Raw genomic sequence first — 13765 nt, 5'->3', positions numbered from 1 at the left:
AATCCTCAATAATCTCATCGGGTAGCTGGGCAACAACAGCTGAATGAACATGCTCCTTTCGACTCAAGGCATCTGCAACCAAATTTGCCTTGCCCGGGTGATAGTGAATCTCCAAATCATAATCCTTAATAAGCTCCAACCAATGGCGTTGCCTAAGGTTGAGATCCTTCTGAGTGAATATATACTTCAAACTCTTATGGTCCGTGTATACTTGACACTTGGTTCCCATAATATAATGCCTCCATATCTTAAGCGCATGTGCAACGGCTGCCAGTTCTAAGTCATGAGTGGGTAGTTCAATTCATATTTCCGCAATTGACAAGACGCATAGGCGATCACATGTCCTTTTTGCATGAGCACACATCCCAATCCTTGGCCACATGCATCACAATAAATGTCAAATCTCTTCTGTAGATCTGACATAATCAACACAGGTGGTGACATCAATCTCTTCTTTATTTGATCAAAGCTTTCTTGGCACTTCTCATCCCACTTAAATTCTCTTCCCTTCTCCAGAAGCGAGGTCATAGGCTTAGCGATTTTAGAAAATCCTTCAATGAATCTTCGATAATATCCTGCTAGTCCCAAGAAACTCCGAATCTCAGTAACTGTAGTGGGTACTCTCCACTCCATTATCTCCTTACCTTAGCAGGATCCACTGATATTCCTCTATTAGAAATGATATGTCCAAGAAATGGCACCTCGCCAATCCAAAACTCGCACTTGCTAAACTTGGTGTAGAGTTGATTATCCCATAGCTTCTGTAGCACCAATCTCAGATGTTCCTCATGATCACTATCACTCCTGGAATAAATAAGTATATCGTCGATGAAAACCACGACGAATCTATCCAGATCATGAACACCTTATTCTTCAGATCCATAAAATAGGTTGGTGCACTAGTTAGTCCAAATGACATAACGGTGAACTCATATAAACCATATCGGGTCGAGCAATCCGTCTTGGAAATATCCGATGGCCTAATCTTCATTTGATGGTAACTCGATCGGAGATCAATCTTTGAGAATACCCTTGCACCTCTCATCTGATCAAATAAATCCTCAATGCGGGGTAACGAGTACTTGTTCTTCACGGTAACATCATTAAGGGATCTATAATCCACACATATCCATTGTGATACATCCTTCTTATGTACAAACAGAACCAGCGCTCCCCAAGGTGAGGAACTCCGACGTATGTACCCAGCCTCTTGTAATTCCGTTAACTGCTTCTTTAGTCCCTTTATCTCTTCTACATACATCCTATATTGCCATTTGAAAGTAGGAGCAGTCTCAGGTAAGAGATCTATGACAAACTAAACTTCCCCATCTGGTGGCATCTCTGGTAACTCCTCTAGAAAGACATCCGGAAAATCCTTAACCACACGGATGTTGTCACCAACAAACTTCCCATCTACTAAGAATGCCGCTAGTTTGGTGGCGGTAGTTACTGCAATTCCAACTTCAAAGCTTTCTCCTTTGGAACTTTTGAGTTCAATGGTTCCTTTAGCACAGTGTATAAACTACCTTTGCCTTTCTTAACCATGACATACCAAGGATCACCTCTATAGTGCTCTCTTCTAACACTATAGGTGTAGCCCATCTGGGTTAGAAACACAGGGTAAGGATGGAAGAATTGTAGACAAGGCAAGTAATTACGAGGAATGTTACTGCGGGGGATTTATTAGCTAAGTAGATTAGTGCGTTATCCACTAAAGCTAATACATTACCTTATGGTGGTACATGCTAAGATGCCCAACTATAATGTTTCAATCAATCAAAGAAGCAAATCAGACATTTATCATCAGAACAATCAACCAACATTTTTAAATAGAGAAAATAGTTTTGATTTTTGTCTTAGGTTTCCTATCTCTTAAAAGATCATAAGTGTTGGATTCCAAGGTGTGAAATCCATCTTGTCTCAGAGTAGAAAAGATAAGAATGATTAGAGTAGAACAATAGAAGGTGAGACAGGATCAAGGTAAGAATAGAGAGAAGGTAAGTATAGAATGAATCAGAATAAGGTAAGTAGGTAAGGGTTTTGTCCATTTCTATCTAGGTTTTGTCCTACAGTCAACATTTCCTCTGATACCACTTCTGTCACACCCGGCTTTAAGGGACAAAGCCGGGTGCATCTCATACATGCGCCAAAGAAGACAACATATATAATAACAGAGTGTATAGAGATAAATGTCACAATAATTAGAGTATTTATTACATAGCGGAAGTCTTATAAAATAAAAGATAAATATAACAGGATCTAAAATCCTTCCTTGGCGCCAGAAAGTCAACTCGGAGACGCCACCTAGATCGAATCGAACTCCTCGCTTTGTGGCTCCTCCTGAACCACCTGTTCTTCTCCTGTAGGGGGTGTGAGACACCAAGGGTGAGCTCACACATGTTCATCACTCAACAAGTTGTGGGGAATAATGTGGCATGAACTCACCAAAGGTGGGAGTTCATGTGATGTGTAAGGCTAATCAACAACAGGGGTTAAAGCTGAGCATTACTTTTAAGTAGTTGGTCAAAATTTTATTAGCAGTTACTAAATGTAAGTAAATACCAAACCTTAAATAAAGATAATAGAACAAAATTATTAATAAACCCATGCATATGCAAATGACAAAATTGAATTTAAGTTCCATAAATTAATCATCGGAGAGTCCTGAGCTGCTCTTGACCGTGAGCTCGGCTAGTATACCAGTTTTACACTCTGCAGAAGTTGTACCCTGTACCCACAAGTCGTGTATCCCATGTCGCCAGGGTTAGCTAGACCCTTAGACACTACCGAGGTGAATGGCTAGGGATCCACTACGAGGCCTTTACAAAGTTCCACTAGCTTCCAAAAACCCCCTACAGTTTATGGGAAGAGCACTTGCAAGAATCCCCCGTCTGACCGCCATCGCAGCAAAATCAACCCGAGAACCTCCTTGCATGCAATCCCCTACTGCCCTTGCCCTTTCGGGTAAGGTAGTCTTCCACTAGCTTTCCTAGTTAGTTGGCCAAGGGCATCCCATTAAACCCTTGTGGTGGCACGTGTTTCTCAAGTTAAGCTCCATGTTCCAATTAACATTAATGATCTTGACATGAACATAAATAGAATAACAAATGAATTGGAACATGGATATAATGAAATATTAATCCAAAACCATGTAAAGCAATAGCATAACTACCCATATAATTCAGGGGTAAACAAGGTAAAATGGAATAGCAATCTAGGGTGACCTATCGGGTCCCATCAAAATTAAGCTTATGCATGGTAAATGATTATAAAGAACATTGTTGGGTAATAAAAGTGATCAAGGGCACAACTTGCCTTCAATGAGCTCCTGCTCAGCTACTTCTATCTGCTGCTCACCAGGATCCTCAGTCATAGGCTCTTCTACTCGCCACAATACAAACAAGCACAATGCATGGAGAAAATTAACATCACACCAAACATGTAAACAAGATACATAATAATAATCTAATCATTAAATTAAAATCCTAGGAACAGGAATCATATATTTTGGAGTTAAAGATTTTAAGATATGAATTTCCAAGTGTTTACGTGCTTAAAATAGGATTAAGTGGGAAATTAATTTTCTTACTGTTTTCATGACAAAACAGAGACTCTAAGTGATAGATAATAAAATTACAAAATTTTAGAAACTAAAATGGATTGATTTGGGGTTCATATGAATTTTCTGTGGAATAAACAAGTTTCTATTACTTAATTATACATTAAAAATCTTTTATAATTTAATTTCCCTGGTTTTGTATTACTCTGGACCAGGCCTCATTTACTGAAAAGTGCAGGGGTCTCGGTGAAAAGAGTCCAAGACTCAGCGCGCCTCATATAGGACGGCGGGTTGATTTCTCAATCATTCAGGGACACTTATGCAAGTTTCTAGGGCCGAATAGGCGTCGGGTGATAGCAACCGTTTGATCGCCTATGGGCGCACCAGATTAAGTCGGACTATGCTCGAATCGGTACGCGACAGCCACCGTTTGATTCACCATAAGTGGCCCAGATTTAATTACTCCCGATTCCATCCCATCCACTGGTGACTAGATCTACGGTCAGGATTTCTCGCTCGAAGGGGTAAGCTATGCCCTAATCCGAACCGCAGATCGCACGATCGACGGCACACTGAAAGTCGTCTAGAGGAGGGGTGAATAGGGCGAAACTGAAATTTACAAAGTTAATCACAACTACAAGTCGGGTTAGCGTTAGAAATATAATTGAGTCCGCGAGAGAGGGTGACAAACAAATCGCAAGCGAATAAAGAGTGTGACACGCGGATTTGTTTTACCGAGGTTCGGTTCTCGCAAACCTACTCCCCGTTGAGGTGGTCACAAAGACCGGGTCTCTTTCAACCCTTTCCCTCTCTCAGACGGTCCCTCGGACCGAGTGAGCTTTCTCTTCTCAAATCAACCGAGAACAAAACTTCCCCGCAAGGATCACCACAATATTGGTGTCTCTCGCCTTGGTTACAAGTGAGTATTGATCACAAGAAAGAATGAGAAAGAAGAAAGCAATCCAAGCGCAAGAGCTCAAAAGAACACAACAAATCACTCTCACTTATCACTAAAACTTTTGTGGAATTGGGAGAGGATTTGATCACTTGGGTGTGTCTTGTATTGAATGCCTAGCTCTTGTAAGTGGTTGGAAGTGTGAAAACTTGGATTACTTGAATGTGGGGTGGTTGGGGGTATTTATAACCCCAACCACCAAACTAGCCGTTTGGTGGAGGCTGTCTGTCGCATGGTGCACCGGACAGTCCGGTGCACACCGGACAGTGTCCGGTGCGCCAGCCACGTCACCAGGCCGTTGGGTTCCGACCATTGGAGCTCTGACTGCTGGGCCCGCCTGGATGTCCAGTGGCACACCGGACATGTACTATAGAGTGTCCGGTGCGCCACATCACGCGTGCCTGACTTCTGCGCGCTCTGGCGCGCATTTAATGCTTCTGCAGGTGACCGTTGGCGCGAAGTAGTCGTTGCTCCGCTGGCTCACCGTACAGTCCGGTGTGCACCGGACATGTCCGGTGAATTATAGCGGAGCGAATTCCTGAAGCTGGCGAGTTCTAGAGTCGCTCTCCTCTGGGGCACCGGACACTGTCCGGTGTGCACCGGACAGTCCGGTGAATTATAGCGGAGCGCCTCTGGATTTTCCCGAAGGTGAAGAGTTTGGCTTGAAGTCCCCTGGTGCACCGGACACTGTCCGGTGGCACACCGGACAGTCCGGTGCGCCAGACCAGGGCTGCCTTCGGTTAACCCTTGCTCTCTTTGTTGAACCCAATTCTTGGTCTTTTTATGGGCTAAGTGTGAACCTTTGGCACCTGTATATCTTATACACTAGAGCAAACTAGTTAGTCCAATTATTTGTGTTGGGCAATTCAACCACCAAAATCAATTAGGAAATAGGTGTAAACCTAATTCCCTTTCAATCTCCCCCTTTTTGGTGATTGATGCCAACACAAACCAAAGCAAGTATAGAAGTGCATAATTGAACTAGTTTGCATAATGTAAGTGCAAATGTTACTTGGAATTGAGCCAATATAAATACTTATAAGATACGCATGGATTGTTTTTTTTTATTTTTAACATTTTGGACCACGCTTGCACCACATGTTTTGTTTTTGCAAATTCTTTTGTAAATTCTTTTGAAGGTTCTTTTGCAAATAGTCAAAGGTAAATGAATAAGATTTTGTGAAGCATTTTCAAGATTTGAAATTTCCTCTCCTTGTTTCAAATGCTTTTCCTTTGACATAAACAAAACTCCCCCTTGATAAATTCCTCCTCTTAGTGTTCAAGTTCCCCTTTTTGAACACAAGAAGATACCAAATTGAAAATCATACCAATTTGAAAAACTCTTTCTAAAATTAGTACCAATTGAAAAACCAAAATTTTGAAATTGGTGGTGGTGCGGTCCTTTTGCTTTGGGCTCATGATTTCTCCCCCTTTGGCATAAATCGCCAAAAACGGAATCATTAGAGCCCTTGTTACTACTTTCTCCCCTTTGGCAAATAAAATACGAGTGAAGATTATACCAACGTTGGAGAAATGGCTCGGAGCGACGGCGAAGGATGAGTTATGGAGCGGAGTGGAAGCCTTTGTCTTCGCCGAAGACTCCAATTCCCTTTCAATACACCTATGACTTGTTTTGAAATTCACTTGAAAACACATTAGTCATAGCACATGAAAGAGACATGATCAAAGGTATATGAATGAGCTATGTGTGCAAATCAACAAAAGAAGTTCCTAGAATCAAGAATATTTAGCTCATGCCTAAGTTTGTTAAAAGTTTGTTCATCAAGTGGCTTGGTAAAGATATCGGCTAATTGATCTTTAGTGTTAATATATGCAATCTCGATATCTCCCTTTTGTTGGTGATCCCTTAGAAAATGATACCGAATGGCTATGTGTTTAGTGCGGCTATGCTCAACGGGATTGTCCGCCATGCGGATTGCACTCTAATTATCACATAGAAGAGGAACTTTGGTTAGTTTGTAACCGTAGTCCCTAAGGGTTTGCCTCATCCAAAGCAATTGTGCGCAACAATGGCCTGCGGCAATATACTCGGCTTCGGCGGTAGAAAGAGCTACGGAATTTTGCTTCTTTGAAGCCCAAGACACCAAGGATCTTCCCAAGAACTGGCAAGTCCCCGATGTGCTCTTTCTATTGATTTTACACCCCGCCCAATCGGCATCCGAATAACCAATCAAATCAAAAGTGGATCCCCTAGGATACCAAAGCTCAAACTTAGGAGTGTAAACTAAATATCTCAAGATTCGTTTTACAGCCGTAAGGTGAGCTTCCTTAGGGTCGGCTTGGAATCTTGCACACATGTATACGGAAAGCATAATATCCGGTCGAGATGCACATAAATAGAGTAAAGACCCAATCATCGACCGATATACCTTTTGATCCACGGAGTTACCTTCCGTGTCGAGGTCGAGATGCCCATTGGTTCCCATGGGTGTCTTGATGGGTTTGGCATCCTTCATCCCAAACTTGCTTAGAATATCTTGAGTATACTTCGTTTGGCTTAGGAAGGTGCCCTCTTGGAGTTGTTTCACTTGAAATCCTAAGAAATACTTCAACTCCCCCATCATAGACATCTCGAACTTTTGTGTCATGATCCTACTAAATTCTTCACATGTAGACTCGTTAGTAGACCCAAATATAATATCATCAACATAAATTTGGCATACAAACAAGTCATTTTCAAGAGTTTTAGTGAATAAAGTAGGATCGGCCTTTCCAACTTTGAAGCCATTAGTGATAAGAAAATCTCTAAGGTATTCATACCATGCTCTTGGGGCTTGCTTGAGCCCATAAAGCGCCTTAGAGAGTTTATAGACATGGTTAGGGTACTCACTATCTTCAAAGCCGGAAGGTTGCTCAACATAGACCTCTTCTTTGATCGGTCCGTTGAGGAAGGCACTCTTCACGTCCATTTGATAAAGCTTGAAGCCATGGTAAGTAGCATAGGCCAATAATATACGAATTGACTCAAGCCTAGCTATGGGTGCATAGGTTTCACCGAAATCCAAACCTTCGACTCGGGAGTATCCTTTGGCCACAAGTCGGGCTTTGTTCCTTGTCACCACACCATGCTCGTCTTGCTTGTTGCGGAAAACCCATTTGGTTCCTACAACATTTTGATTTGGACGTGGAACCAAATGCCATACCTCATTCCTAGTGAAGTTGTTGAGCTCCTCTTGCATCGCCACCACCCAATCCGAATCTTGTAGTGCTTCCTCTACCCTGTGTGGCTCAATAGAGGAAACAAAAGAGTAATGCTCACAAAAATGTGCAACATGAGGTCTAGTGGTTACCCCCTTATGAATGTCGCCGAGGATGGTGTCGACGGGGTGATCTCGTTGAATTGCTTGGTGGACTCTTGGGTGTGGCGGCCTTGGATCTTCATCCTCCTTGTCTTGATCATTTGCATCTCCCCCTTGATCATTGCCATCATCTTGAGGTGGCTCATTTGCTTGATCTTCTCCTTCATCAACTTGAGCCTCATCCTCATTTTGAGTTGGTGGAGATGCTTGCGTGGAGAAGGATGGTTGATCTTGTGCATTTGGAGGCTCTTCGGATTCCTTAGGACACACATCCCCAATGGACATGTTCCTTAGCGCGATGCACGAAGCCTCTTCATTACCTATCTCATCAAGATCAACTTGCTCTACTTGAGAGCCGTTAGTCTCATCAAACACAACGTCACAAGAGACTTCAACTTGTCCAGAGGATTTGTTAAAGACTCTATATGCCCTTGTGTTTGAATCATATCCTAGTAAAAAGCCTTCTATAGTCTTAGGAGCAAATTTAGATTTTCTACCTCTTTTAACAAGAATAAAGCATTTGCTACCAAAGACTCTAAAATATGAAATATTGGGCTTTTTACCGGTTAGGAGTTCGTATGATGTCTTCTTGAGGATTCGGTGTAGATATAACCGGTTGATGGCGTAGCAGGCGGTGTTGACCGCCTTGCCCAAAACCGATCCGAAGTCTTGTACTCATCAAGCATGGTTCTTGCCATGTCTAATAGAGTTGTATTCTTCCTCTCTACTACACCATTTTGTTGTGGCGTGTAGGGAGAAGAGAACTCATGCTTGATGCCCTCCTCCTCAAGGAAGCCTTCTATTTGTGAGTTCTTGAACTCCGTCCCGTTGTCGCTTCTAATTTTCTTGATCCTTAAGCCGAACTCATTTTGAGCCCGTCTCAAGAATCCCTTCAAGGTTTCTTGGGTATGAGATTTTTCCTGCAAAAAGAATACCCAAGTGAAGCGAGAATAATCATCCACAATAACTAGACAGTACTTACTCCCGCCGATGCTTATGTAAGCGATCGGGCCGAATAGGTCCATGTGTAGGAGCTCCAGAGGCCTGCCAGTCGTCATGATGTTCTTGTGTGGATGATGAGTACCAACTTGCTTCCCTGCTTGGCATGCGCTACAAATCCTGTCTTTCTCAAAATAAACATTTGTTAATCCTAAAATGTGCTCTCCTTTTAGAAGCTTGTGAAGATTCTTCATCCCAACATGGGCTAGTCGGCGGTGCCAAAGCCAACCCATGTTAGTCTTAGCAATTAAGCAAGTGTTGAGTTCAGCTCTATCAAAATCTACTAAGTATAGCTGACCCTCTAATACTCCCTTAAATGCTACTGAATCATCACTTCTTCTAAAGACAGTGACACCTACATCAGTAAATAGACAGTTGTAGCCCATTTGACATAATTGAGAAACGGAAAGCAAGTTGTAATCTAAAGAATCTACAAGAAAAACATTGGAAATGGAATGGTCAGGTGATATAGCAATTTTACCCAATCCTTTGACCAAACCTTGGTTTCCATCCCCGAATGTGATAGCTCGTTAGGGATCTTGGTTTTTCTCGTAGGAGGAGAACATTTTCTTCTCCCCTGTCATGTGGTTTGTGCACCCGCTGTCGATGATCCAACTTGAGCCCCGGATGCATAAACCTACAAAACAAGTTTAGTTCTTCACTTTAGGTACCCAAATGGTTTTGGGTCCTTTGGCATTAGATACAAGAACTTTGGGTACCCAAACACAAGTCTTTGATCCCTTGTGTTTGCCCCCAACATACTTGGCAACTACCTTGCCGGATTTGTTAGTTAAAACATAAGATGCATCAAAAGTTTTAAATGAAATGTTATGTTCATTTGATGCACTAGGAGTTTTCTTCTTAGGCAACTTAGCACGGGTTGGTTGCCTAGAGCTAGATGTCTCACCCTTATACATAAAAGCATGATTTGGGCCAGAGTGAGACTTCCTAGAATGAATTCTCCTAATTTTGCTCTCGGGATAACCGGCAGGGTACAAAATGTAACCCTCGTTATCCTGAGGCATGGGAGCCTTGCCCTTAACAAAATTAGACAATTTCTTAGGAGGGGCATTAAGTTTGACATTGTCCCCCTTTTTGAAGCCAATGCCATCCTTAATGCCAGGGCGTCTCCCACTATAAAGCATACTACGAGCAAATTTAAATTTTTCATTTTCAAGTTCATGCTCGGCAATTTTAGCATCTAATTTTGCTATATGATCATTTTGTTGTTTAATTAAAGCCATGTGATCATGAATAGCATTAATATCAACATATCTACATCTAGTACAAATAGAAGTGTGCTCAATGGTAGATGTAGATGGCTTGCAATATTTTATATCAACAACCTTAGCATGCAAAATATCATTTTTACTTCTAAGGTCGGAAATGGTAGCATTGCAAACATCAAAATCTTTAGCCTTAGCAAGCAATTTTTCATTTTCATCTCTAAGGCTAGCAAGAGAAATGTTCAATTCTTCAATCTTAGCAAGCAAATCATCACTATCATTTCTAGGATTGGGAATTGAAACATTACAAATATTTGAATCAACCTTAGCTAACAAATTAGCATTTTCATTTCTAAGGTTGTCAATAGTCTCATGGCATGTGCTTAGCTCACTAGATAGTTTTTCACATTTTTCTACTTCCAGAGCGTAAGCATTCTTAACCTTAACATGCTTTTTGTTTTCTTTAATAAGGAAGTCCTCTTGGGAGTCCAAGAGATCATCCTTCTCATGGATAGCACTAATTAGTTCATTCAGTTTTTCCTTTTGTTGCATGTTGAGGTTAGCAAAAAGAGTACGCAAATTATCTTCCTCATCACTAGCATTATCATCACTAGAGGACTCATATCTAGTGGAGGATTTAGATTTAACCTTCTTCTTTTTGCCGTCCTTTGCCATGAGGCACTTATGGCCGACGATGGGGAAGAGAAGTCCTTTGGTGACGGCGATGTTGGCGGCGTCCTCGTCGGAGGAGGAGTCGCTAGAGCTTTCGTCGGAGTCCCACTCGCGACAAACATGGGCATCGCCGCCCTTCTTCTTGTAGTACCTCTTCTTCTCCTTTCTTCTCCCCTTCTTGTCGTCGCCCCTGTCACTGTCACTAGAAATAGGACATTTCTCTATAAAGTGACCGGGCTTACCACACTTGTAGCAAACCTTCTTGGAGCGGGGCTTGTAATCTTTCCCCCTCCTTTGCTTGAGGATTTGGCGGAAGCTCTTGATGACGAGCGCCATTTCCTCGTTGTCGAGCTTGGAGGCGTCGATGGGTGTTCTACTCGGTGTACACTCCTCCTTCTTCTCCTCCGTCGCCTTAAATGCGATCGGTTGTGCTTCGGACGTGGAGGGGCCGTCAAGCTCGTTGATCTTCCTTGAGCCTTTGATCATAAACTCAAAGCTCACAAAATTCCCGATTACTTCCTCGGGAGTCATTAGTGTATATCTAGGATTGCCACGAATTAATTGTACTTGAGTAGGGTTAAGGAAAATAAGTGATCTTAGAATAACCTTAACCACCTCGTGATCATCCCACTTCTTGCTCCCGAGGTTGCGTACTTGATTCACCAAGGTTTTGAGCCGGTTGTACATATCTTGTGGCTCCTCCCCTTGGCGAAGACAGAAGCGACCGAGCTCCCCCTCAATCGTTTCACGCTTGGTGATCTTGGTTAGTTCATCACCCTCGTGCGCGGTCTTGAGCACGTCCCAAACTTCCTTAGCGCTCTTTAATCCTTGCACCTTGTTGTACTCCTCCCTACTTAGAGAGGCGAGGAGTATGGTTGTGGCTTGGGAGTTGAAGTGCTCGATTTGGGCCACCTCGTCCTCATCATAATCTTCATCCCCTACGGATGGTACCTGTGCTCCAAACTCAACAACATTCCATATACTTTTGTGGAGTGAGGTTAGATGAAATTTCATTAAATCACTCCACCTAGCATAATCTTCATCGTCAAAGGTTGGCGGTTTACCTAATGGAACAGAAAGTAATGGAGTATGTCTAGAAGTACGAGGATAGTGTAAGGGGATCTTACTAAACTTCTTGCGCTCATGGCGCTTAGAAGTTACGGAGGGCGCGTCGGAGCCGGAGGTAGATGGTGATGAGGTGTCGGTCTCATAGTAGACCACCTTCCTCATCTTCTTTTTCTTGTCCCCACTCCGATGCGACTTGTGGGAAGAGGGTTTCTTCTCCTTCCCCTTCCCTTTGTTGCGGGACTCTCTCGATGAAGCTTTCCCATGGCTTGTAGCGGGCTTGTCGCCGGTCTCCATCTCCTTCTTGGCGTGTTCTCCCGACATCACTTCGAGCGGTTAGGCTCTAATGAAGTACCGGGCTCCGATACCAATTGAAAGTCACCTAGAGGGGGGGTGAATAGGGCGAAACTGAAATTTACAAAGTTAATCACAACTACAAGTCAGGTTAGGGTTAGAAATATAATTGAGTCCGCGAGAGAGGGTGACAAACAAATCGCAAGCGAATAAAGAGTGTGACACGCAGATTTGTTTTACCGAGGTTCGGTTCTCGCAAACCTACTCCCCGTTGAGGTGGTCACAAAGACCGGGTCTCTTTCAACCCTTTATCTCTCTCAAACGGTCCCTCGGACCGAGTGAGCTTTCTCTTCTCAAATCAACCGGGAACAAAACTTCCCCGCAAGGATCACCACAATATTGGTGTCTCTCGCCTTGGTTACAAGTGAGTATTGATCACAAGAAAAAATGAGAAAGAAGAAAGCAATTCAAGCGCAAGAGCTCAAAAGAACACAACAAATCACTCTCACTTATCACTAAAGCTTTTGTGGAATTGGGAGAGGATTTGATCACTTGGGTGTGTCTTGTATTGAATGCCTAGCTCTTGTAAGTGGTTGGAAGTGTGAAAACTTGGATTACTTGAATGTGGGGTGGTTAGGGGTATTTATAACCCCAACCACCAAACTAGCCGTTTGGTGGAGGCTGTCTGTCGCATGGTGCACCGGACAGTCCGGTGCACACCGGACAGTGTCCGGTGCGCCAGCCACGTCACCAGGCCGTTGGGTTCCGACCGTTGGAGCTCTGACTGCTGGGCCCGCCTGGATGTCTGGGGGCACACCGGACATGTACTGTAGAGTGTCCGGTGCGCCACATCGCGCGTGCCTAACTTCTGCGCGCTCTAGCGCGCATTTAATGCTTCTGCAGCTGACCGTTGGCGCGAAGTAGTCGTTGCTCCGCTAGCTCACCGGACAGTCCGGTGTGCACCGGACATGTCCAATGAATTATAGCGGAGTTTGGCTTGAAGTCCCCTGGTGCACCGGACACTGTCCGGTGGCACATCGGACAGTCCGGTGCGCCAGACCAGGGCTGCCTTCGGTTAACCCTTTCTCTCTTTGTTGAACCCAATTCTTGGTCTTTTTATTGGCTAAGTGTGAACCTTTGGCACCTGTATATCTTATACACTAGAGCAAACTAGTTAGTCCAATTATTTGTGTTGGCAATTCAACCACCAAAATCAATTAGAAAATAGGTGTAAACCTAATTCCCTTTCACACACGCTGCCTCTTCCTTCCCTCGCCGCGCAGCTACGGTGGAGACTAATCCCCACCCGATGGCGTACGAACACTAGTGGCAGCGCCATGGCCGGATCCCGCAATCCTAGGCCATAATGCTCGAATCCCCAATCCTACGGATGCTAAACACTGAGAGGATCATTGCGAACCCAAGGGAGGTGAATTTACCGAGGATCGGGCGCACGAGCGAGCTGACCACGACACGAGGCGGCTTGACGGCGTTCCACATTCTCCAGCGAACAACTACGGGGCGCGCGGTCGATGATTCGGCATGATGGCATCACGGATGGTCACGCGCCCGCTCGGTGTAGACCCCCGACCTCCCTACGACTTCCGGCGACGGCGGATGGACGACCGTGCACGGCGGCGCAATCCTTTGCCTAAGAAGATAGCGCGCTGGTGGT

This window comes from Zea mays, chromosome 4 (genome assembly GCF_902167145.1).
Source record: "Zea mays cultivar B73 chromosome 4, Zm-B73-REFERENCE-NAM-5.0, whole genome shotgun sequence".
In the NCBI taxonomy this organism is placed as follows: domain Eukaryota; kingdom Viridiplantae; phylum Streptophyta; class Magnoliopsida; order Poales; family Poaceae; genus Zea; species Zea mays.
Note: the sequence above shows the minus strand (reverse complement) of the source record.